Below are 27,726 nucleotides of genomic sequence, written 5' to 3' on the forward strand. Positions count from 1 at the left end.
GTCATTTCTTGCATGCTGGGATGTGTTTGGCAGTCACTTTGGATACAGAATCATTTGTATTCAGGTCAAGTTGAGGCTGCCATTTCTAAACAGAAGCAAACTTTTTAAGTTTTGCAGAGGCCAAATTCTATCCTTTGAAGGATGCAGCCCCTACTGCATTCAGAGGTTGCCTTTTCGGAATTGTTCTAGCCAATGAAAATCAATAGGCTGGAGTCTTTTGAGGGGACTTTTTATACAGGTGGGCCAAGGGATTGCTTCCAATAGGATGTCACTTCATTCATTCTAAACCTTGGAACCATGGAGCAGATTCTGCCAGGCTGATTCCAAGTTGTTCCTCTTGGTCCTGATGGTGGCAAGCATTTGAACCACCGCTCTACTGTTGAGTCCAATACTTGATCAAAGATCTAAAACAGAGGTAAGCCAGGCCAGACAAAAGAACAAAATATCTTCGGATAACTTTGAAAACTAATATGTTGATTATTACATCAGGTTTTCCAGGTCACAGTCCACTTCATCAGATGCATGGAGATTAATCCCAAAAAAGGACTATTCTGTATGCCATAAATACCTATGTGTGGTGCTGTACCCTCTGTTCTTGGAATGGTACAGCATTTATAATGATCAACACACACAGCAGTTGGCAAAGATCACAGCGGGGTGATCCACTGCACAGAAAACACTGCAGAAGGTACAGCAGGCAAGGCAGTTCCTTAGAAGGTGCTAAAGTGTTGACTGTATAATGGCATCTTTTTTCATGAAGGTCAGTGTTTTTTGAGTCAAGGAAGCATTGGCAATAAGGAAGTACATTGGCTTTGTATGTATACCCTTCCTTTCCCAGCTCTGCAGATTGTACCCCTGAAGAAGTCGGCCATGATTCACAAAAGCTCATGTGATCATTTCAAGAAAATTCTAAGGACTATTGTTTCATTAGAGAGGTAGTGGCTGCAGCCTGGGAAATGATGCTAATTCCTCATTAGCTCTGATTAAGTTCTCTGCACCAAGATGAATATATTCCACAATTCGGGTGGCCAAGTACAGGTTTAGCTACCTTTGATCCAATAATGCTCTCAAGTGGAATAGATAGGAGCCATTCATTTAGGGTAGAAAATGAATTTTCAAGAGCCTCGCCAAAGAGACTGAAAATAGTTTTCCAGCTGGACTACAGAGCTAGCCACACAACCCAAATCCAGAGAGGGAGAGAGAGAGAGAGAGAGGGAAGGAGGGAGGGAGGGAGAGGGAGAGAAGTACCAATGACTAGCATTAATGGCATTACCTAGTTTGGGTAACGAAACGGCTGCAAGAAAGCAAGCTCAGAGAGCACCCAAGGACCTCTCAGAGAACTTGGATTACCCTCCTTCTTCCCTCTGCTTAGTTACAGATAATCCAAGATCCTTTCCTTAAGGACTAGAGAAGGAGGTGGGGAAAAGAACAAAGCTTTTATCACCTCCACCACTTTCGATTCCACCTTTGCTTTGGGAGGCTTTCTACTTCTGCAAAGGTGGGTAAGTACGTGCAACTGGATATATGTGTAGGATGTTCTTGATTTCTGTTTTCTCTGTTACGCCAAGGCTCATTTACTTCATCTTGCAGTGCACTTGGATGTTTAATGTCAATCTTCATTCATATTTCAGTCTATGTTCAAAACATCATGGATCGCAAGAAGATTGAGGAATATACTTATTTTTTTTCTGAGTGTCCATATGATCTGCAATGTTTTGAACTCTCTACAGGCTCCTCAAAGAATTTCAGCAAAAGAGCTTTCATGTTTAGCATCCCCACTCCCACCTTGCAATCTTTCAGATCTCTTCTGAACTAATTTGTGAACTGCGGTTATCATCGCAATCTGGACAGTTTGAGTCTATCTCTTATCTCCCCATCGATTGAGGCATTTTGAGTCCAATTGTCATCTGTATAATCTGCAAGTAAAAAAGTGAGAAAGAATCTACGAGTTAAGTGTGGTAATCCTGTCGATTCAAACTTAGTACAGGTAACCCTCGACTTATGACTGCAATTGAGCCCAAAATTTCTGTCGCTAAGTGAGATAGTTGTAAAGTGAGTTTGCTCCATTTTGCAACCTTTCTTGCCACAGTTATGTGAACCACTGCAATTGTTAAGTTAGTAACAATGTTGTTAAGTGACTCTGTCTTCTCCATTGACTTTGCTGGTCAGAAGGTTGCAAAAGATGATCACGTGACCTAGTGGTGGGATTCAATTTATTTTACTACCAGTCCTGAGGGCATGACTTGATGAGCATGGCAGGGGAAGGATACTGCAAAATCTCCATTCCCACCCTACTCATGGGGGAAGGTTTTATTGCAAAATCCCATTCCCTCCCCACCCCACTAACCTGCTTTCCAGCACCGTTCTCCTATGCAGGGCAACAAAAGAAGACCCAGCCAATCAGCTGGGACTCAGGAGGCAAAGAATAGATGGCGACGAGGCCAGTCAGAAATGGTATGTGCTGGTTCTCCAAACTACTCAAAATTTCTGCTACTGTTCTCCAGAACTGGTCAGAATCTGCTGAATACCACCTCTGACATGACCCCACGGCACTACAACCACAATAAATATGAATCAGTTGCCAAGCATCTGAATTTTGATCATGTGACCATAGGGTTGCTGCAACATTCATAACTCTGAAAAAGAGTCGTAAGTCATTTTTTTCAGTGCTGTTATAACTTCAAACAGACATTAACCAAACAGTTGTAAGTTGAGGACAATCTATATTAAGCCACAACCTGGCTCATTCAATGGGTAATGGCTGATAGCTTACAATATTGTATAAACCGGACCATTATATCAGGTTCTGAAAATAAATTATGGCAGAACATTTTAGGACATCCAATATATAATTTGACCAATAGTAAAGGCATAAATTCTCAGGTGGGCTGAGTAAAATTGTGGACTGCCCAGAATCATCGGGAATCAGGCAACATATACATTTAATAAATTATTCTTGTCATTAAAGTCTGTATAGATTCTCAATCATCCAGGTCATGGTTGTCCCAAAAGTGCTTTTTCAGCAGGAAACTGGACTTTATTTTTTTCTTTTGAAGATGTTTCACTTTTCATCCAAGAAGCTTCTTCAGCTCTGACAGGATAGTGGAGAATGGAAGGATTTATACTCCTTGCAGACAGCTGGTCATTTGCATCCTCTTAGAGGGTTGTTGAAGCACTTGGAGGTTTATCTGTGTCCTCAGAGTTACCTGAGTAGTACTCCTGGTTCCTGTAGTCTGCAATTTTTTCCCTCTGGAAATCCATTCCTACTCCCACACCATTCAAAGGATATTTACTTTGCCTCCTGAAAAAGCACTTTTGGGACATATTGTCATTAAAGTTATTTTATCTGATGAGCAAAAATGTTAAACTTAAAGAATCCAACCTGCAGTAAAATGCTCAATTCCCACACCTGGCAAATCACTGTGGTTTATTCATTAGTTAATCTGGAAGTTTAATTGATCAGCATCATGCTTAATAAAGTTGCTGGTGTTGGATCTCGCCACCACACTTCTGGCCACATCAAAAAAATAAGCTGATTCTGTTTGCTTCCTTAGAGGCTGTGATTTGAACCAGCCTTGTGCAAAAGCCTGCATATTGATAGAAGAAGACAGGCTGATCCTGTTGAGGAGAAGAAAGCAGGAGACAAACCTCTCCACAACTGAGAACGATTAACCTTTCTTGCCCTATTTGCCTTTAGTAATTAACAACACACTGTGAAGGATCAGCTTAATAAGTAACTTTCCATTGGCTAGTTCAAAATTTGCATGTTAGACTAATCCCTGGCTCCCAGACTTCATTAGCCAGGGGGCTCTAAGTAAAATTCTACCCCCTAAAGTGACCTTAAATGTCCCTTTGGGGAAAATAAGCTTTTACTATGAGGAATGGGACAAAGTCAGAAAAATACCCTGACTAGCAAATATGCTGTATCTGTGTTTTGTAGCAGTATGCATCCAGGCTAACTTTTGGATCAACTAACTTTAGAGGTTTGCAGAGCTACGGGCTTTTTCCCTTTCTGATATATTTATACAGTATGCTGATAGGACGCATCCCTCTGTTATCAACTAACAAGATTTGACTTTTATCTGGTTTCCATTCATTTGATTAAGGGATTACAGTTACAAAAGTAGAAGGCTGTTCTATTAAGATATGGACTTATTCATGGGGAAGTGTTATTATTTGAAGGACTGAATATGTATAAGCATTTCTTTTTCATTTGCTGTTTTGTCCCATAGCCCCACATGGGACTCAAGCATCACGTTCACTGTATAAACTTCAGAGAGATGAAGCAGGGTCCAAAAAAGATAAAAAAATATGTGCAGTTCATCCTCAAATTACCATCACATTGAGCTCAAAATTTCTGTTGCTAAATGAAACAGTTATTAAGTCAATTTCCCCCCATTTTACAACCTTTCTTGTGACAGTTGTTAAGTGAATCACTGCAATAGTTAAGTTAGTAACATGGTTCTTAAGGGAATCTGGCTTCCCATTGACTTTTCTTGTCCGAAGGTGATTACATGACTCCAGGACACGGCAACGGTTATAAATACATTCCAGTTGCCAAGCGTTTGAATTTTGATCATATGACCATGAGAATGCTACAACAGTTGTAAGTATGAAAAACAGTCATAAGTCACTTTTTCCCCCAGTGTCTTTGTAAATTTGAACAGTTACTACACAAGCTGCATGTTGTAAGTCAAAGACTACCTGTACTATCAACTAATTTCCTGACACCTGATGATGGTCCTCATTGGCTTTCCAGTGGCTCTGCATCTGTAGTCATAGTTGCAATTCTTCAGTGACAAATTTGTTTTACTGTATTAGATCTATATTTCACCTTTTCTTCAGGAACTCAAGGGCATGTCCAATTTTTTCCCCATATGAGCAATTTCTAAGTTAGGTTGGACTAAGAGTAACTGCATTATAGTTTTGGTAATGGTTATAATTATCTCTACTGTGAGGTCCTTAGTGCTCTTAGAGCTTGGTCATTTTTGTGGTACACTGACGATTTTACCTAATTGGGTAATCATGAAGTGTCTGCAACTGAACAACCAAGCTCAGAAAGCACCAAGGACTTCACAATTCAACCCTGAGCTACAAATATCCTCTACTATCAGTCTCTCTACTGTCTGTTTTGAAGTGATACATATGATCTTAAGAATGATAGCACACAATATATTCAGTGTAATCATCTGTCATTGGTAGACCATCCCTAAACTAGCTGAATTTTGCAATATCTTATGCCAAGACTTTTGAAGTGCCCATGAAATGGAATGAGCCTTACAGGTATTAAAACAATCAAGCAATAACCTCTATTAGAATGATGTTTATGATATTCCATGTGGCCCTGTTTTGGGGTTCAATTTCAGAGGTTATTTAGTAAGTCATATAGTAAACAGAAAGATAAGCATAGAAGGGGTAGAAATATTAATTCAGATTCTTTTCTTGAGCTCTGCTGTCATGAGTCATCTTCCAGTTAAAGCTTACTGGGGGTGGGGGGGCGGAATCCCATGTACAAATGAAGATTCCCTGTATAACTTCAAACTTGCAGTCCTGGACAATCCATGTTCTAAATAATTCATGGGAGCTACCCATCAGTGAAAGAGGATTGGTTGCTGCTGCAGATATTTGCACTGGAATCTGTAGAGGGGGGCAAAGCTAATGGGTTTACCTCTGCTCTTTCTCATGCAGTGATAATCAACTGGGGGATTTGAAAGCTCCAAGAAACATTCAGAAATGACCTACGGAGATGTCGTATTGGTAGACCACTGAACTTAAACTGTGGTCCATCACACTGCTTTGACAGGATTCCTGTTTCTTCCCCCCTCCAATGTTAAATATTGGTGCATTTTAAGACTGGATTGGAAAGACGGAGATTGTCCTGTTCAAAGCCAGTGTGACGAACTGCTTGTTCTTTATTTCATTTCTTATTTTTAGGTTTCTCTATTATGCAATGCCTAGACTGTAAAAAGCAAAGCAAATGGGTTGAGAAGCCTTCTCATGAATTGAATTGTGTTTTCTGTATATAATCCTTGCACTAGACCAGAAAGGATCAGACTGAGTTCCTTAAGAGTTTTTTTTCTCCCCCGTGAAGAAAATGAATAAATAACTGCCTACTACCTAAGGAGACGTTTACATATGGACAATGCTTTAAAAACTATATTGGCTAAAAAAACAACCCAAAATAATCAACCACATTCTCAACTAAGACCTCCTTAAATATTTTAAATTGATTTTTGTTAAAAGCATTAAGGGAAAAATGCAATGTGCATGCTGAAAAAGTCTAATGGTATAAACAGAACTTTTTAAAATATTGAACTGATTTTCTCCAAACTTGGAACTCCCACCAATGGGGACTATAAATAAGCTAATTTAACATTTCTTGCTTCAGCCAGCCCTGACTTTATGAGTGTGCAAATTTTTCATTTTGAAGATTGAGGAAACGTGTATTTCCCTATGCTTGCATAAATCATAGAGAGCTGAATGAATTTGACTTAATTTTTTCCTATCCTTTCATACTAACCTTTTAGTTAAGGCAATGTACAATGAAAAATAAATACAACCAAACATACCAAGAGAGCTTTAAAGCTTTTCCAACGAATCGCTGTTGCTGCTAATAATATAATGGATGCACACCTTAAATACCCTGCTTTATTTTGGACTCTTGGGTTTTTTGCAAGTCTAGGTAGGATTCCAAGGTCTTCTATTAACATTTTCCTGAACATTTTACATTTCATGGTCTGTGCCACTATCAAAACATGCCCTTCAGGTTTTGTTTCTCTTCAGTTTCATTTCAAGCTTTGCCATTTTCCAATCAGTCTTAATGAGAAGAGCTGAACATGGTTACATATACCATTTGAAAATAACACTGCATGGAAAGGTAAACTGAACCTACAGGACATTTCTTTCTTTGTTAACTAGATTTATAAGGCCACCCAACTCATTTTAGTGCTGCACAGCATGGATATGAGTTGCAACAGAAAGTTGCCATTCTGGCCTCATAGAAATGGTATCTTTTGTTGGATGAAATTGAATTCATTGTGTTGCAATTATTATTCCTGTCCATTTAAAGACTTGTAATCATTACTTAAATATTCAGCATAGAATAGTCAGTGCCTCTTCTCAATCTGAAAGCTATTTGTTGAATTATCAATGACATCACCCTCTTTTTAGCAAGAGAAATTTCACAACAGTCTTTGGCGCATTGCGAATGTTCTAGATCGTAGAAATATGAACATAAAAGACTACAGGAACCAGATTTCCACACTCAGAATTTTATGGGGTGACAGAACTAGAAGGAACTGTGCAACGTTAATAAAGGTGGAATCTCATGCTTTCCTTGAACATCCTTTGTTCCTTGGTACAGTAGAGCCTCGGATTGTGACTGTCCAGGTTTCCAGGTTTTTGGCTGCAACCTGATTTGGTTGTGACCAAAAGCACCACCATCTGCGCATGTGTAGACAACCCCCCCAAAAAAGGGGAAATCGGCACGGAAAGGGAATCTTTTCATGCCGATTTTGTTCGCCACTCGATTTTTGAATTGTGGCTTGATTCAAAAATCAGGTGGATTTTTTGTTCATCACCCAATTTGGTCGCAAACAGGAACATTCGTGAACCGAGGTTCCACTGTATAAGTAATTTGTGAAATGGCAGCATGTCATCCAAAACTACTAGCCCAGGGGTCCCCAACCCCTGGTCCATAGATTGGTTCGTGGCATGTCAGAAACCAGTCTATGCAAACAAGCAAAGCCCCATCCATGGATGCAAGCAGCACATGAAACCATGCCCTCTCCAGTCCACAGAAAAACTCTCTCCATGGAACCAGGCCCTGATGCCCAAAAGGTTGGAGACTGCTGCATTACACAATCCAGGGACCTACTGTGCTAAGGTGGACTGACCGGAGACCCAGTTCAAATCCATTTTCATGAGTGGAAATTCTCTGAGAACCAGTCATCCCAACCTACTTCAGAAAGAGCTTGTTCATTGATTTAATAGATATATATAGCCCAACTTAAACAACTGCAACTCTGGTTAATATACAGTAAGCAAATGTGAAAATAAACCAACAGCAGAAACAACTACAGTATAGTGGATATCAGAACTACAGTAATTAATTCAGGAACCTAGACATTCTTCCTACCCTTCCTAGGAACAAATTCCACCATCCTGGCCCCAGTGTCTAAGGATAGAGGCTGGTTTTTAATGCTTTTCTACAGGCCAACTGGTGTGACCATCTGTATATTGGGAATGAGGGACAGAGGGACATTCCAGAAGGCTAATGCTGCAATTGGAAAAAATTTATTTATTTATTTATTTATTTATTTATTTATTTATTTATTTGATTTGATTTGATTTGTCAATCGCTTACAAAATAATAGGTATAAGTATAAACATAGTTATGAATACGTGAAATGGATAAATGTAAGAAAAATAAAAAGAAACAATAGGACAGGGACGGTAGGCACGTTATAGGGAGGAGTGCCATATACAATGCCTTTAACTTTTGAAAGATCAAATATAAATGTAATAAACATTTAGCCTAACCAACCTAACAGTTGAAGGTGTTGGTTCTAAAAAAAATTCAACCCAGCATCATTTTAAATGAATGCACACTGTTTTAGCTGTTCCTGAAGAGCAGGAGGCTGCTGTGATGGGACCATGGACATGGGCCAAGGCTGATATGCACAATCCTATCTTCGGAAACACTTGGGGTATGGGGGGACACCTTAAGATATATTTATTAATCCAAGCCTTATAGACAAATGCAACCTTTATAGACAAGCTAAAATTTTCATGAACTCTTAGTTGTTTTTTATGTTTACAATATATAGTATACCCAGCCATTGCTTGTCTTGAAGGCTTGGCATATAGGGAAGAAAAAGAAAATTATGGACAACAGTGGCTGTGCGCATCAGATATGTGCTTTTGACACATTGAGTACTTTGTCTACCATACTGTCTTGTCTTATAGCTTAGATAGTTGCACTCAAGTTATTTGGATGTTTCTTCTACTGCTCCTGTTTCAAAGTGTCAAACTGACATGATGCTGAGAAAAGAAAGAAAAAAGAGATGGAGAGGAAAGGAGAAGAGAAGAGAGGAAAAGAAAGGAAAGGAAAGGAAAGAAGGAAAGCTATTTTTCCCTTTAAAAAATCCTCACAGAAGGGAATGAGCCTTTAAATTGAAAGCTTTTTTATTTTTTATTTTGCTCAGTTGGAGTTTCTCCCCCACCTTTTGACTGAGTTTATACAATGCAGAACAATCTGTGTGCAATAATTTTACACTCATGCCAGAAAAAAGGATTTCTTTACATCCTGCCAACATCTGAGACAAGACCCTGGGGCAAGTTTTTAAATTTCCTTCCAAGAGAGCTTACTTAACTTCCTCTCTATTGATTTTCCATTGGCAAGTGGTCTTCCAAGGCAAAATATTTCCCACTGTGTGGTAGTCGCTGACAATTTTAAAATTTCTTCTGCTTTGGTTGTCGTTGTCCTTGCATTTTTATATCTGTCTGCTTTTACATGGCATGGGTTTCATACCACATTATGTACTACTGCTGACAGTGAGTGGGTAACTAATTTAGCCGCCTGTTAGTGCAGCTTCCTTTGAAACTCTGCTATGTTTCATTTTTTGTTTGCCAATTCTAACTTAACAGAGGATTCAAGGAAGAGCAATTGGGTAGAAAAACTTTCCCATCATTTTTTGCTTTTGTTACTAGTCCAATTAATCTTCTGTTAGTTTAATACTCTACTGAACTTCATTTCCTTTGGGGTTTACATTTCAGGTAGAAGGAAAAATTGATCAAGTGGCTTAAAAAAATCATTTGCTGTAAAGTCTATTTTCATAATAAAACAAAGTCTCTAATCCTGAGTTTGGATATATTTTTTATCAAGGCTGCATACATGGAGCAAACAGATGATTAAAAGGAACTTTGTGTGCATTAAGCAAACTCAGTTCAGGCAGCTTTTGCCAACATTAACTTTCAGAATTAAAAGGTAAAGATTGTAAAACTTGTCAGTTTCCCTGAGAAATGTAATGGCATTTCATCATTACTTTTCTTTGTCTAATTATGTGCATTGCTGCCACCTTCTGTTGAGAGAGTGAGAGAGGAGGGGAAGAGAACAGGAAAGAAGAAAAGAAAAAGATTAAGAGAAAGGGAGGGAGGAAGGAAAAGAAGGAAAGGAAAGAAGGAAGGAAGGAAGGAAGGAAGGAAGGAAGGAAGGAAGGAAGGAAGGAAGGAAGGAAGGAAGGAAGGAAGGAAGGAAGGAATGTTGCTGTAGAAAAAAAAATATTCTGGAAGAAGCAAAGGAGTGTTTCTCAACCTTGGCAATTTGAATTTGTGTGGACTTCATCTCCCAGAACACCCTAGCCTGCAGGGTTAGCTGGGGAGTTCTGGAAGTTGAAGTCCACATATTTTAAAGCAGCTAAATCTGAGAAATACTGGAAGCAAACCATTCTTAATATCCATACCACTTTCATTGTCATGAAGCTTTATATAAATAAGGGAGCCCTCATATTTATTTAGTCCACAAACTAAATTTGTTTGCAAGAAATTAGCAAAACCTCTCTTTCTTTAAAAAACAACAACCATAATCATACAATTTATATAAATCCATTTGAACTTATGAGCCAGCAAATAATGTAAAACCACCATTTATTTATGTTGTATTTTAAGGAGAGAGAAAAAAAATTACTATTAGCAGAAAACATTAGATATTAATTCAGTGCATCAATTTTCATCACCTTAAATTTGGAAATAAATGCAAAGAAGAGTTCAAAAGGCTTGAACTAAAATAGTAAATTCCGTTTAAATGTATCCCTTTTGTGACTGCTTTAGTGTTTATACTGCTCATCTATGCAGGATGAAATCGGAAGAACTAATGCAATTTTTTCCACATTCCAGCTTTGAAACAGACTTTTATGTGGGGCTATTTTTATTTATTCACTCATGACTCATAGTTCAAATGGATAGTAGACAAGCTAGGAAATTATTTCACAACAACATTGCCTTAGGTTTTGTGATAGGGGACTACATTGCTGATCACTTCTTTTTTAAATAGTAGTTTTATTAAAAATTACAATTGTAATTTTAAAAATTAATATAAAATTAATATAAGGTAAAAAAGAAGGCACAGAAAAAAGTAAAAAAAGAAAAATAGGAATGTAGTAAAGATAAAGAAAAGAAATATTTAAAGAAATGATTTTCCTCTTCATCACAAGCATAAACAATTTTTCTAACTTTTAGTAAATTCTTAAAATGCAATGAACTATCTCTTTTTCTCATCTCTTTATAAATAAATCCGAAAAGTCTTGTCATTTCAATCCTGACATCAGGAAAAGTCCATTAAGAGTTAGCACAGATGATAAAATATCTATTTTAACTTTGATCAAGTTAACCAACTTTATATTCCTTCCTTTTATTTTAACAACCTTGATCTTTAGTCACTTCATATAATAGCCTAGAACTTGATTTCTTTCCATTTTTTTTCCCTTTGTCCCTTTTTACAAAAAACTCTTCAATGCTTCTTTTTAAAAACCAATATAGGAAAATTATCTAGGAAACACATCAGCCAGTTTCTAGTGTAGCATCTTTTTCCATATCACTTTTTTAGCCTGTTATTTTTAAATCATTCTCAATTCTTCTCAGGTAAAACTTGTACCTCTTCCATAATGTGTTTCAAACATCTATAGAGACAGACACTTTAAAAATTGATTTCTGGTTACTTTTAGCAAAGAAAAGAAAACTGAGAGGGGGAAAATAGTAGCAGTAGTACTGTATTGTCATTGCACTTCATACAATCAAATAGGCAAGATGAGTGCTTTAGCATCTTTGTGGTTAGTTATAAGGGCAAATGACCACAGAGGAGCTGTAGTAGATGTAACTTTCAGACTGGGTTGTGGTACCTTTTGGGGGTTTGTTGTAACTTAAGTTGCTAAGTCATAAGTTGAGAAATACCTGTACAAATAAAAGTAGGTAACTGCACAGTTCATATTGATAACAATATCTGTTGTACAGTCTCACCCAGCAGCATTAGTTAAGCTGGATACTGACAGTGGATACAATTAAATATGCATTTCTATTCAAGGGGAAGATTTTGTCAGAGAAAGGCATTAAGCAGAGGTAAAAATAACTGGGAATGAAATAACCCATTTTAAAGAGAAAAAACACACAAATCAGGCCCAACAAGTGTTTTTTGTTGTTGTTGGGGGGCATGTCCAAAACTCTTTCACTTGTCTGAGGAAAGCTGAAAACTCATTTCTAAATATAAGTCTGAACTATGAATGATTGTGTATTTTATGCATGCATGCAGTATATGTCATAGTAGTTTGTTAAAACCGTTTGTTGCTTCCTCATTAAGGCCAGCACAACGTATAGCTCCGACGCCTTTGCTCATTGCTGGGCATGAACATGATGAGGTTAAGAAAATTTTGGAGTCTGGAAATTTCAGGGGGAAGTTACAATATCTAATTTGTTGGAAAGGCTATCCTATTTCATAAGCGACTTGGGTAAATAGCTAGAAAGTTAATGCTGATAGACTGATAGAAAAATTCCATGAAAAATATCCACATAAGCCCAAGGTGAATCCTGTGGGTGGCAGAGGAAGTTAAATTGCGCATTGTATTATTGTGTTTAACCTAGTTTTAATCTTTGTGTATTCTATGTCATTGCAGGTGTTTCTTTTCAAATGAGTTGGGGCAGCCTGTCAAGCCCAAAATTGATGTATGTGTAGCCATTTTATTTAGCCTTATTATATATTCCTTTTCTTTCTTCTCTTTGCTGGTTATGGGGGGAACAGTTTCAGGCTTGCCAAATTCCTAAGGGGGGAGGAGTGGAGATAGAGTTGTTTAGGCTAGGTGGTGTTTCTTCTGGTGAGAACACAAGCTGACCCTGCTGAAGCCTTGAGATGGAGATTGATAACACCAGGCAATGTTGAATTACTTCTATTGGAGAATGTGACTTTTGGGGGATGTTTCTTACTTCCAATATTATGCGGTATAATTCTGGGTTGTGTCAGATCTGGAATTACAACAGACTTTGCCAATTTGATGCTTTCCTAAATAAAAGAAATTATTATGGAAGATGGACTTTGCTCTTTTCTTTTTAAATGGATTTCATCAGTTGGAAACTTGACATTATATTTCTTAGGCAGTATTATGACCAAATCAAGTAATATATACCTTGTTGTATTACAATTTCTTCATTTTTATGACAACTACAGCCATATAACTTTGCAGTTGTAATAGTTAGTCATTTACAGCTCAATGCTTTAATAGCACATACCATTATTATTTAAAATGTATTTTTGTCTTATTTTGTACAGTGTCTGGAGAGAATTTTTATCAGTTTAATGCAAGAGTAAAAATTGAGTCCGTCCCCACTGATTGGAGATTGTACTACCAATCTTCAACCATAAACCAAAGGATTGTAGGGAGTTGTAGTACAAAACCACGAGAGGCTATAAACTTTGCTAATTTTGATTGTACTTGAATAAGCATCTCTCCCTCTCTCTCCCTCCCTCCCTCTTTTTCTGGCATTTTTTATTAGGCCCATGATTGGACTCAGCATGAAATGAAAAACTGAAGACACTGTTTTCCATAATCATCCAAAATTATTTCAAATTTCTCTAACACCAAATGGCCCAGTAAGTTAGTAGTAGATTTGGTGTGAGTAATGTTTTTATTTATTTTGGTGGTATGTATAATGTTCTTTCTCCCCATTTTTCCTGACAAACATCATCCACGTCCCAGTTCTGACATTGCCTTCTCTGTCTTTCTTCCTTCTCATGCAGAGGATCAGAAAGGGAAAAAATAACTAGAAATCTGAAATTTTCGGCTTCAGTGGACCTCTGAAATGAACCCAAGAGATACATTGAAATAATTCCTGGTCTGCCTGTAACTCTAAGCTCCTACTTTCTGATCCATGCATAGATTTCTTTAGCTCGCAAAATTGAACTATGTATATCCCACCATTTACATGCCAACCCTTTCCCTTATAAGGAGACTATTATGAAAAATTCAAAGCCTCTAGCAAAAGAATTCATCACATTGTGGGTTTCTGCATTCCTTCTTCCCACCTAGCTCCAATATAGGTTTGACAGAGCAATAAACTAGAATTTATACTTGTGTAGGCTTTTGTGGTGGACATCAATGAAGCAATGCTGGGCTTTCACCATTGGTCAATGGCCATGGTCTAATTTTCTTTTCCGCTAACATTTTGCCAGCAGCTAATTGGATTGTCTGCTGCAGCCTCATCAGAAAGAACATCTAGCAGTATCTTGACTCAAAACAATTGATCAGGAACCAGCTGTTTTGGAATTCTCCAAAATAACCATTTAGAACATCTAGGAACAAGGAACCAATCAGAAGCTTGGCTCATAGATAGACCAATCAGGAACTAATACTCTTGGAATTTCTTCAAAAGGGACAAATTGGGGCCAATCAGGAATTAGTTTCTTTGGATTGCCATGACATTGACTCATTGGGATTAGTTTGCTAGGTTCAAATACAAGAACCCAGGCAGCCTGTGAGCTTCCATCACAGATACATCACAAAGCAGTTCACTTGGCCTCTGAAGATGCCAGTTGCAGCTTCTGGCAAAACATTGGAACAAAAGAAAATTAAGACCATGGCTATTCAGCCCCAAAACTCATCACTGCTTCAAACTAAAATGTAATTTTACTGTATCACATTCCAGCTATGTGAATCATTTGCTTTAGTCAGCTGCTTTAAAAAGCAACAAATGTTAACTTGTTTTTCTGGGCTTGTCTAACAATGTACAGTATATTTTAAACCATGATATCTGGCTCTGATATAGCAATAAAACTAGTAGAGGAAAGTATTTGAGTTCAGCTCTCACATAAAGATTCCTCCTGTTCATGGAAACAGCATTAAATTATTCCTTATGGTAACTGTCCCTAGTGTAACTTTGAAACATTTTTGGGCCACCAAGACCGGAATTTTCAATGCTGGCTAGAAATTCTGAGAGTTGTGCTTTCAACATGTTTAGGGGGCATCCAGATGGAGAAGTCTGATGTACAATCATCTGTGAGCACTGTATGGAATTTCGGTTAGATAGGGGAATATTTATTATATTTCTAGAAGAGAAAAGCAAAATGAAAATATGACACACTGAGACACACATTAAGGCAGAATGCAACTTGTTCAGTTTTGACTTAGTTTTGTGCGAACTCAGACTCTGAGATCTATAAACCATAATTTATGGGTTAACCCAATGCATAAACCCATTGTGGACTTCTTCAACACACCACGATTTTAAATGACAAGTTGTTATCTCAACTACAACCAGAACAAAAATAACATATCAAAAGATTTTCATTACAAAATAGTGTCATAATAGAAAAACAATAAATTTCAGCCGTATCTCCACAACTAGTTCCAGTGCAAAAGATGACAGCTATCAACAAAATATGACAAACTGCAATTAGTATTCAGAAGACAACCATAGAAAGACATTAAAAAACCCTGTCTTCTGCTCTGTAGACCTGCCACAGTCAAATGAAATTGTAAGCAAAGTATGAAAATTAATAGAAACTGATTAGTACATTCCCTGTCATCCACAGGGCAGCTAATGCTACCAACCAGGACAGGCCAACATGAAGAGCTGAGCAATGATCCTTGCATATCTATGAGTCCTATAATTTTCACTGAAATTGAGTGCCTTCTTTCACTCTTTACAGAGTCAAGTCAACAGTTAGATCAATTACATTTGCTCAAGCTTCACCTTGATAAATGCAGCTAATTTATCTATTACTAAGAAATAAATAACTCTGGAGTTTAACTGAGTGCTTTCAAGGAAACTGAACCCCAAAATGCAGCCTTTAATTTTGAAGAATCCTACCAGTAAAGCAGGATTGATTTCTCTCCTTGAAATAATTTGCTTCTGTATTGGCAAAATAATTAGAAACCAATCTCCAGATGAGAAAGGGGTAAAAAAAAAACCTAGTTAGTTGCATAACTAGAATCCTGCAAATGATTGCTTTTCTGGATTTATGCTATCTCTTCCACCCCATATAATGGAAAGCGCACACAATGTATTCTGGTAAAGCATTTTACACCTCATTTTCCAATTCAGTAAAATATCATTATATTTAACATAAATATTAAGTAGCCAAGCCTACTTAACAAAGCATATGATTCTTTCAGGTTTCATATTGAGGCTGCCCAATGCCACTATAAGTTATTAATGAAAAACCATCATGAATATTTATAGATTCAGGCCCAAACAATGCAAAAAGCATACAAACCTACCCCCACCCCCACCCCCCATCTTGACTTCTATATCCCATTTTTCTTTTAACATATCCTCCAACCCCCAACAAGTTTTTTTTGAAAGCATTTCAGGGCTAGCACAAAATTAATAGTTCAGCACCTATCTTTTCCAAGCCAAACTTTTCAGAAAGGTCACAGCAAAACCACACTAGAAATATTTGCAGAGTAGCCTGCAAAGCAGAAATCTTAAGTGAGTCTTTTTCTCTTGGCTGCCACAGGAAGCTGTTTTCAATTATTGCCTTTGTGATGTTCCCAGAGTTTTGAAAGAAACTCTGGATCAATGGAAAGAAAAGGAGGAGAGAAAAAAAAATACAGTAGCTACCATATCTCTACTTCCCATGCCCTAACAATATCAAATTAGTAATGGTGGCAAATATCTGTAGCTCGGGTATAGCATGAGGGTGGAGGTTTATTCTCCAAGCGTGTGGGTTGGTTGAAGCTTCTTGGATGAGGTGAAGCATCTTCAAAGAAAAACCAGAAAGTCCAGCTGCCTCTTGAAAAAGCACCTTTGGGACAACCATAATCTGGATGACTGAGAATCTCCACAGATATTTGATTTCTGAATGTTTCATTACCAGGCTAGGTAAATCTTCAGCAGAGTTTAGGAGGTGTCAGTGTTCTTCTGCTTATAGGGACCTTGTGTGATCAGTGCAGCCCTTATAAACAGTGAAGCCCTTATAAACAGAGGAACACTGACAATAATATCTGAAAATAATAAACCAAGGGTTCCCAAACTTGGCAACTTTAAGACTTGTGGACTTCAACTCCCAGAATTCCTGAGCTATCATGACTGGAGGAGGAATTCTGGGAGTTGAAGTCCACAAGTCTTAAAGCTGTCAAGTTTGGGGACCCCTTCCATTGAAGATGTTACCTATCATGGTAATCAGTGGTGGGATTCAAATATTTTTGCCACCGGTTTGGTGGGCGTGGCTTGGTGGGCTCGCTTTGCGGGCGTGCACACACTTTGCATGCACGCGCACGCCAAATGCGCACTAACTCGCCTCATGCAAGCCTGCATGATCCGGTCACTTCAGCAGCTGTGCTTCCAAAGCAGAAAATAAAAGTGAGTATGGGAGCCCAGGCGGGCGGGTGGGCCCAACAGCAGAGCGGGGGAGAGAACTGGTTTGGTCTCCGCTGCTCATTGCTCCTACCGGCTTCCCGGAACTGGGCTGAACTGGTCGAATACCACCACTGATGGTAATGAAACATTTGGAAACCAACCCACAAGTTCAGAGAATGAACCTCAATCCCAAATTATCCAATTAGTACTATGGTTTCATCGAATTAGTACAGATTGTTTGCATTCCTGACATTTTCTATGTAGAGCTTTGTCTGAGGAAAGTTTGCCTTTGGGGAGTTTATCTTTAGATTCCCACAATCTCTATCAATTTTGCTACAAAATACAGATGTGAGCCAGCCCAGCTGTGTGGCAATGGATCACAAGACCATTGCATTAGGCAGCTCCAGTCACACAAGCTGTGTTGTAAATTTAATTTGATATTCTAGAAATGAGGCCAACTATGTTGACCTGAGACAATTCCCAACTTATTTCTGGTGCATAGCATCTGTAGTATTCAATCTCGTGCTGTGCCAGAAGTGACACACTGATCTATCAGGTTTTGATGTGGGTTTAATTCTGGGCAAACAGTTCTGAGCACAAACATTTTATGCCTCAATGGCACATGCTTTATTTATTCTCATATGAGGCTACCTGTGAAGAGTATTCAGAAACTGCAGCTCAAAATTGAAGGGTCCTTTTTCTTTTTTATAATTTTTTTATTTTTAATATAATAATTCCATCTTCAGTTGAACAATGTATCGTCTTGGTACAAATGTCTTTGTTGAACAATAATCAAAATTTACAACATCATTTGTTACTTTGATATTAATTCTACAACATTAAAGTAGTAATATTCCACATATTAATTCTACAATATTAAAATAGTAATATTCAACATATTAATAATATTTACTCATCTCTTTTAACATATCTTCTTTATTTTGTTTCCCTGTTTCTAACTTCCATTTTTATTATTTAACCATTGATAAAATAGGTCCCATATCATATAGTATTCAGTTTGCTCTTTCTCATTAATTGCCAACATTAATCTCTTCATTTCTGCACATTCTAGTATTTTTCTAATCACATTCTCATCTGTAGGTATCTCTTTACTTTTGCAACTTTGTGCAAATACAATTCTAGCAGCAGTTAATATTTGAACAACTAAATATGCATTTTCCTTACTGTATTTTTCGGGTAGAATCCCAATGTTTTTGGTCAATTGAAGGATCCTTTTTCATATAGGCTTCATATTAACTTAATGGGTATTTATATTAGCTTCTAATTCCAATTTGAAGGGTTGGTTCCTAATAATAAAACTCTAAATGCTTTAGATTCAAGATAAAAAAGACCAGTCCTCATGTGAACCTACCACAAAGTGTCTACTTATCCTCTTTGAAAATCTACTTTCTGTTGTAGATTAACTTGGTAGTAGTGTAAGAGGGGGCTTTTTCTGTGTCTCTATTAAGTTAATGGAATTTCTTCCCGGCAGAAGCTAAACTAGCCCTTCTCCCAATAGATAATTTTACAAGTAGAGTAAAATCATGTTTTAATTAGTTGGCTCTCTAAAATGTTAATTATACAGAAGTTTTATTGTTCCCAACTTCAGTCTTCAGTTTGAGAGAATTACCAAGCCTGCAGGGAAGTGTAAAGGAGAGGCAACATTCTGCACAGCTAGAAGTCAATTTATCCCAGTGTTTCTCAACCTTAGCCACGTTAAGCGGTTTGGACTTCAACTCCCAGAATTCCCCAGCCAGCCATACTTAAGGTGGTTAAGGCTGAGAAACTTTGAATTATATCATTTGTACACATTGTTATAGCATTGAAACTATCTTCCAGTCAGACTATATGCCAGCCTGGAATTCAAAGGTTAAATATTTGGGGGGGAAAGTTGGATCATTCTTCAGATTCCAAAGAATTTTGTATGGTGATCTCATCTACCCCATTTTAGGCAAGTAGCAAATGTTTTACCTTACCTGCTAAGTATCATTTAAAAAAGCACAAAGATTGAACTGCAGACTGAACAAAAATATGCAAAGAGAGATTTGGTGTATCTCTGCAGTAATGGCTAAGGTCACCCTCAATTATATTGTTTTAATCTATTATATTGTTTTAATCTTTTAATTACTGCAGCATGGTTTGTGTGGATTTTTATTTACAGTTTGTATATACTTTGTTTTTGGACTGAATTTCCTCCACTGAAAGACTGTTCTTGGGAGAGTTTTTTCTCCAGCCGAAGGTAATCTGGATATTGGGGGCAAAATTGGAGGTATTAAAGGGACATTTCTTGCTTATTTAACTGTGTTGTCTTTGTGCCACGCCCCGGGTCATCACAAGAACTACCTATATTCCACATATCTCAGAGATCTATTGCAGTAATATTTTCACATCCCACTTCAAAAGCCTTTATATTATTCAAGGTATGCTTTATATCATAGTACATTGAGAAGCGGCTGGTTCACCTAACTACAGCTTGAATTTTGATATAATTAAAAAGTGTTTGGGAGATGAAAAGGGAGAACCTGATAGATTTAAGGTTCTTTCTTTTTGCCAATTGTGTTGCCAGTGTGATGAAATATTTAGTGGCTTCATATTCCCTAACCATATTTTTGACAATATGCTTCATGTTCTCCTTTCAAACAATAGGAGTGACACTGCAGTCAGTTTTCCAGGAGTAAAAGGTAAATTTTCCTGGTAAAGAAAACTTTATTTTTTATTACCCCACCATTGGTTAAGTCAAGCTCTGATAATTAGGATATTGGATATTTATGAGGAGCCATTCTCTCTTTATTATTGCTTTAGGTGCCTGTTGACAGATGCAGCCACACAATTTATACTGATGCATGAATTTGCCAGTATTTCAGTAATAATATCCAAGTCTATTAGAAAAACAGGCTGTTTCTCACTTGGAATATATATTTCCAATTAATGCCGGTCTTGCAGCAATTGCCATTTTCATACGCTTTCTAATGTGCAAACACATACACAAGCTATGAAAACTGACAAAAGTGTATAATTACCTCTCATATACATATTATAAGTAAATAAAAAAATATTGCCCAATTAAAAAAAACCTCTTGGGAAGCGTTTATAATAAAAGTTAAAATCACAAACTTTACAAATCAGATAAAACACCCAGGATTGCATGCAATACACATGGCAATGAAAGCTTACAGAGAAGCCCTCATTATTTGACACAGTAAAGCTTTAACTGCTGTTTGTTTTTTAATATTATTTAGAACCTTCTTTTGATCAAAGACATCTGCTTGCATGCTAGTAGGTGATTAACTGCTTTATCCTTATTGCATTTATAGTGTGGGTTCTGCTTTTCTGCCAATAAGCTTCTGAGCTGGCTTTACTTACGTTACTTTACTTTATGGATGTCAAACTCGCAGCAACACATTGCCATCATGTGACGTTTTGCAATGCTTTCCCCATTTGTGGAGCTAGGGTGGGCATGGCCTATGCATGACATATCCAGCCCACAGGCCACCAGTTTGACACCCCACGGGCTTGGTTCCCGAGTACCTGTAGAACTGTTTTATCTAGGTAGGGCCATCAGGTGTGTTCCTCTTAACTAGGGATATAATCACTCCTTAGTGAATTGGATGTTATATTGGTCACGGTGATGATTCTTGGTTAGGGCGCCCACCCTCTGGAAGAGCCTTCGCCCATCTTGAAGCTAGACTGGCATAGACCCTAATATTATTCCACATCATGGTGAAAACCAAACTATTCCTTAGGATTTGAGGAGTTCCAGCCACTTGTCTTCACAGTACCATAGCTTAATCTGGTTAGAGAAGACATTGCTATTATTAGAAACCTAGAAATCTGATAGCAAAACAAGACTTAGTGGTCCATCGAATCTGCCCTTTGAGGGTTGTTTTTTTTTGTTATTTATTTTATTTTAGTTTTTAATTTTTGTTGGATGATGGACATGTGTTTATCCCAAGCATGTTTAAACTCAATTACAGATTATTTTCCCATTATCTTCATTGGAAGCTGGTTCCAAGCTGGGTTATTGAATAACTGAAATAATTGTTGAATAACTTTATTTTATGGATAGTCAAATTCTTATTTATTTCGATTTCACTGCACATCAGTTTGTGGTTTTCTTGAAAATAGCTTTGAGTTACATAGTTTGATGGGATACATATTTAATTAGTTACTGTAAGCAGCAGTCCAAAACTTACTGGAAGGAGATCTAATGTGAGCAAAGAAGAGCCAGTTTTCAGATTAGCTCCACATTTAGTTAATTTAGTTTTTTCAAATTATATGGAAGTAAAAGGCAACTTGGTAAGATGTCACCTATTTCTGAATGCTCTATCTTTATGGACTGGTGAGCACATGTAGAATTTTGATATCACATTATTTTTACAGCAACACCCATTTATCCTTAAAATAGGCAGACATACTTTTAGATGTAGTGTTGAGCAGTGTATGTGCTGAGAAGAACCATTCTATGAGGACTTAATATATATTGTATATAATATATATATTATATATTAATATACAATATATATTGTCATATAGGAATATATTACACTATTTTTGCATAAAACACATAGAATTATGGCATATAGATATGTCTGTTGCTATGCAAGGTGGTTGTTGAGTGAGTGACACCCAATTTTACTACTTTTTTAAAAAAAAAAAAAAACCATGGTGTAACAATCCTGAATCACTGCCATTGTTAAAGGAATCATGTGGTTGGGATCCTGCCACCATCATAAATACATACTGGTTGCTAAATGCGTAAATTTTGATCCTGTGATCATAGGGCTGCTACTACACTCATAAGTGCAAGGACTGCTTGTGACTTTTTTCAATGCCATTGTAAGTCTGAACAGCCAGTAAATGAATGAATGGTTATAAGTCAAGGGCTATCTATAGCTTATTCTAAGTTTAGTTATTTCCATTCTCCTTATTCTCCATTCACAACACCAAAACATCAAAGCTATCCACATTTTCAAAGGCATACTTGAACCTGAAGGAAATTCAGTTGAATCGTGTCATCTGTGAAAGTTTTCGGATGATCAGAAGTAAATTATCTAATATAAGAGAAATTGAATAAATAAAATCATGCCTGTCAGACACTGAAGAAGGCCATCCATTAAGTCATTTAAGGGAGTAACCAGCATATATACAGTATATTGTATTCAAATATAACACAATTTCTTTCTATCAATGTCATTACATATCAGTGTCAAACACAGATACTCCTTAAACTATATTGTACAAAAAATTATGTTGCAAAAGCAGGACCTAAGGTTGCACTCCAGAACCTTGCCAGTCAGCCTGCTTGTTCAGAAAAAAAATTGCTTTCTTTTCTTTTCTTTTAGGATTGAATGTTTTTTCCTTTTAAGTTAGACTTTCTTCTTTAGTTCTGAATAGCTTTTCTGGAGGCTCTGGAGCTTCTTGGAGAATTGGAAGATGCTGGGTTGTCCTTTTCTATTTCTGCCTTTTAAAAGGTGGAAGGGAAATATTTCAAAATGGTATTGCAGCATAAGCCTTTCAACTATCTGGCTGAAACAGGATTAATGTCCTTTAAAAGGTCTACCATTCCTGTTACATTTGTTCCTTTGTATAAAGTGGGGGAGGAGGAACCAGCTGCAGGCATTTGATGCTTTTTCATGAGAGTCAGGCATTTTACTAAATCAAATGATAAATCGATTGAAATTAAGTCTTGACTTTTCAATTTGATTCAGATTTTGTCACTTTTGAATCTCCAGGATATGTCCTTAATTCAAGTCTACTCCACCAATTTCTTGGTGGGGTGGGGAGTGACCAAAATAATATATCTGGAGGACATTTGATATAAATATGAAACAGAATTAATTGTTATGTGCAAGTTCTTTTGAAAACTTGAAGGAAGTCTTCATGATCCAAAATTAGACATTTTCCCCCACCCACCCAAAAAGAGACAATTAAGCATTCCAGTTGATGGGTATCTTGTTGTTTTTTTAAAAAAGCACCATCCATTCCCAGTTAATCTATGCCCATTCTACAAGTAAATGGTTCAATACTTCCTCTAATGATCTGTACATTTTAGGATTTACTCATGGCTGAATAAGCTCCAGAGTTTACGTGTGCAGAGCCATAAAACTAAGCAATATATAATTGCAGCCAAACTATCGTGCTTGGACTGCAGACTTTTTAAAACAGAGCCAAATAAAAAAGCTTAATGTCTTCAAATTACCACACGCTTGGAGCGCCCAAGCTGTCTTGAAGCTTTACAAGACAGAAAGAAAAACTCAGCATGCTCCGAGCTTTGGAATTCATGACTAAAAGTGTCTGTTACTCTCATTGCCAACAGGGCCATGACTTTTCATAGGAAGCTTATTGGCGCCTAGAAAGGAGAAATGAGCCTTATAATCCTAATGGCGGAAAGCCCATTCCTCTGTGCAATATAATAAATTTGGCTAGTGTTAGTCCTCCTATGACATTGTGGGGGGGGGGGGGAATCTACGCAAGCTAGGAGAAACTGGTATGGCTTTTACTTCATCAAAATCTGTTCTGGATCAAGGCAATACTAAGCTGCCCTGGAGGTAGCTTAATGCCTTGTGTATACAGTAATCACACAGTCAAAATATGGCAAGATGGCAAAGAGGGCTGTGCATCTGTTACCAATGTTTGTAGAATGATTGCCCGGTGTTCTGCATTATCCAGTCCCTAACTTAACATGCTTACCAATAGTAAGTACATTCCATAAAATTAAACCCATCTGGCATTGTATTCGAGGTTTTATTTAGATGGAGACAATCTAAAGAGAATACCTTTAGCAATTCACAAAGTTGATCATGTTGTATAGTTGCCCTTCATAATGGATACTGAGCAGGTCTTGTGGTCTTCTCAGATTTATACACCCTAAACCTTCTACAAAAATCATTGTCTACTCCTATGGTGACAAATTACAATTAATTACCACCCAAGTATTATGTTTTAATGCTCTCATCAGATACAGCAGAAGATTTAATGTGTACATAACTGTAGTTAATTAAAGAAGATAGCCTTAACTTTGGAATTGCTTAAGAAATATTATCTAGAATTAGTAGAGAAAGCAGTCTCTTTTTCCAGACTAAATAAATGTTTATTATCTTATCTTGTAGGAAAAAACAATGTTACAACAGCAATAAATGTTGACATTCCATAAAACTTTCATAAAGTTACTGTAACCAGATGCAAGGAAGACAAAATTATTCTTTATCTTGGAAAGACTGGCTTAAAAGACTGATTAAATAGAATAGCAATAGCAATAGCATTTAGACTCATATACCACTTTATCAGAGGTGGTATTCAGCAGGTTCTGACCAGTTCTGGAGAACCGGTAGCGGAAAATTTGAGTAGTTCAGAAAACCGGCAAATACCACTTCTGACTGGATATTTTACAGTATCCTTCCCCTGCCATGCTCCCCAATCCATGCCCACAGAACCGGTAGTAAAAAAAAATTGAATCCCACCACTACACTTTATAGTGCTTCACAGCCCTCTCTAAGCAGTTTACAGAGTCAGCATATTGCTCCCAACAATCTGGATCCTCATTTTACCCACCTTGGAAAGACTGAAGGATGAGTCAACCTTGAGCCTGGTGAGATTTGATCTGCCAAAGAGTGCAGTACTGCAAGCAACAAGAAGTAGCTTGCAGTACTGCAGTCTAACCACTACACTGAGGCTCTTCCAGAGGGTTTCTTTTTTTCTTGTGATGGTATGGTTGGCCCTACAAATTAGACCAGGTCAGAAAACTCATTTCACTGAAAGACTAGCACAATAGTTTATTCAAATAAACTATAGCAACAGAATCTTGAAAATCCACCTCTGTTTTTTTTCTTCCATCTGCATCTCTTTCTAAATCTTTCCCACTTCACCTATCTTAATGTACGTTTAACATACTATTATTGTTTAATGGCTTCTGAATGGCTTCTCCAGGGTCATCTCTATGGCTCCCGACAGGTATCCAAACGTTAGAAAAACCATAGACAACCCTCACAGTATTTGCTTACTTTCGATAACTGGACATTTTGAAAACACGAGAAGTCATATCAGGACTGTAACACTCAAAATACAATTTTCAGCATGGTTGAGATTTACTCCCACATTAGTATATGAATACGGTGCAGAACTCTTGATTCAATTGTGGGAAAACATTACACTAGCTCCATTCATCCCAGAAGGATCCCTTCCAATGTTAATTAACATTTCAGGTTTACAGTTGGTCAGCTCAGCTTTGATGCTCTTAATATCATAGGGGTCTGCAGCTAGACAGACAGAACAATCACAACTTAATAACAAAATGATGCAAATCTTACCATAATATATGTATATTATGGAAGTACGATACTAAACGCATCCGTCTGGCTGGCAATCTTAACTGGGGCTTATTTGGGGGATAGGGTTTATATTATAAACATCATGCTAGGGCTTATTTTCCAGTTGGGTCTTATTTTCAGGGAAGTACGGTACTAGCCATGTCTATGTTGGTGCTTGTAGCACTGCAAGCTGTATTCTTATTTCATCAACATTCAATTCAGTAAAATCCAAAAAGATTGCTTGGTTTATTTTTAATGTATGCTTTCTTACTTGGTGGAATCCTTTGTTTGTTTGTTTTTGCTTTCTCTTTTGAACAAAAGGTTGACTTTGAAATCTTTGTACTTCACAAGTGTTTCCAATAATGGGATGGAAAGGTCTAAGACAAACTCCTAACTGTCAGCTCTTCATAAGTAACGGGTATCAAACTCACGTCATCACGGTAGCATCATGTGACCTATTGGGACCTTTTCCCCCTTCACTAAACCGGATAGGGCCAGCACGTGATGCATCCGGCCCGCAGGCCGTGAGTTTGACACCCCTGTCATAGTAGATCAGGTTAAGAAACTGACAGGGCAGGGACACCAGGAATGTTATTTGTCCCGTGATTGACCTGCATTTTTCAATTAACACCTGGGAGAGAAGCTGCTTTGACAAGCTAGTGCTTCCTATTAACTTTCGCAAGCTGTGAGATGAAACAGAGTCTCAGGTTTAACCCCAATCAGAGAAATATTTCCTTCTTTTATCTAGACACTTAATCCTCATTAATATCTAACCTTCTTTTGCTGGTGCCTAAACTGAGCAACTCTGGGCCTGGGGAGGGAAAAAGACATTGCAGGGCTCTAAAACTTGCCCAATGAAAGCAATCGCTTTATGTGTACAACTCCAAAAACCATCCTCGCCACTCAGTCTCACCATAGCAGATGGAAGAAGGGTCCCTAGTGCTATAACTAATTAATGGAGATAATTTAAATAAACATTCTCTTGCTTCAGTATCTGTTCTGCAAATTCTTAATTAGCTGGCAGCACAAGAATTTCACAAAACACGATTTCATTGTGATAGTGGCAAATATCTGTAGCTCAGGTGTAGAGGTTCATTGTAGGTTGGTTTCTGAACATTTCTTTACCAGGCTAGGAACATCTTCAGCAGAATTTAGGGGATATCAGTGTCAGTGTTCTTCTGCTTATAAAAGCTTGGTGTGGTCAGTAGGTCTTGTGATGAGAAGGTCACATCAAGTGAAGGTCTTGTCACCCTGATCCTTCCATCACAAGACCTACTGACCACACAAAGCCCTTATAAGCAGAAGAACATGAAGACTGACATTCCCTAAATTCCACTGAAGATGTTACGTAGCCTGGTAATGAAACATTCAGAAACCAACCCACAAGTTCAGAGAATGAACCTCTACCCACACTATTTCATTGATTTGGAAAGCCATTCAAAATCAGTCTCAAAACTTCCCTGACCTCATTAAGAATAACCAGATCAAGAAAGGGCTGTTTTCAGTCTTTTCCTCATGCTTTCTTCTTTTTCAGGACAGAGCCAACCACATTCCCTGCTGACCCAATGGCTAGAATGCAGTATTGAAGATATAACACTGCCTGCAGCCGGGAGTTCGATGCTGACAGGGCTCCAAATTGAACTCAGCTTTCCATCCTTCTGAGGTTGGTAAAATGAAACCCAGATTGTTGTAAACCACCCAGAGAGTGCTGTAAAACACTATGGCAGGCCTGTCAAAGGGGGGAAAAGTCACAATACATCACATGATATTGCCGTGACAATGTGAGTTTGACACCCCTGCTGTCAATGTTCCAGGGAAACAAACTCCAACCCCAAAACTCCGAGACAGGCATTTTCTCAAAGTTCCATTTTATTTGAGTTGTCATACTGGCACATATGGGAAAACCCAAATCTGAGAGTTCCAGGTTTTCCTCCCATAATTAAAAATCACAAAATCCACCCCCTGTACCCATCACTGCATCACATGGCCAAATCTCCATCCATTTCAATTTGAGACATCCCTTAAACCACTCCTCCTCCAGGTGCAGGAATAACATGACCTTGACTGTAAAAAGAAT

General features: G+C 37.6%; 1 protein-coding gene and 1 long non-coding RNA gene across 3 annotated transcripts in view; one reads left to right on the forward strand and one right to left on the reverse strand.

The window, feature by feature from the left end:
* The window catches only part of GPR39 (G protein-coupled receptor 39), a 167,714-nt gene that overhangs the window by 95,282 nt on the left and 44,706 nt on the right, over positions 1-27,726 (reverse strand). The window lies entirely within an intron of this gene.
* LOC148133178 (uncharacterized) lies at positions 1,057-27,306 on the forward strand. 2 transcript variants are annotated; one of them, XR_015746552.1, is made up of 3 exons: positions 1,057-1,502; positions 2,377-2,454; positions 27,184-27,306. It is a non-coding gene; the product is annotated as an uncharacterized LOC148133178 (long non-coding RNA). The 2 variants fall into 2 exon arrangements; XR_015746553.1 differs by having other exon boundaries at positions 1,057-1,498.

This window comes from Notechis scutatus, chromosome 1 (genome assembly GCF_049901735.1).
Source record: "Notechis scutatus isolate UNSWTSFEM ecotype Mainland chromosome 1, rNotScu1.2, whole genome shotgun sequence".
Taxonomy (NCBI): domain Eukaryota; kingdom Metazoa; phylum Chordata; class Lepidosauria; order Squamata; family Elapidae; genus Notechis; species Notechis scutatus.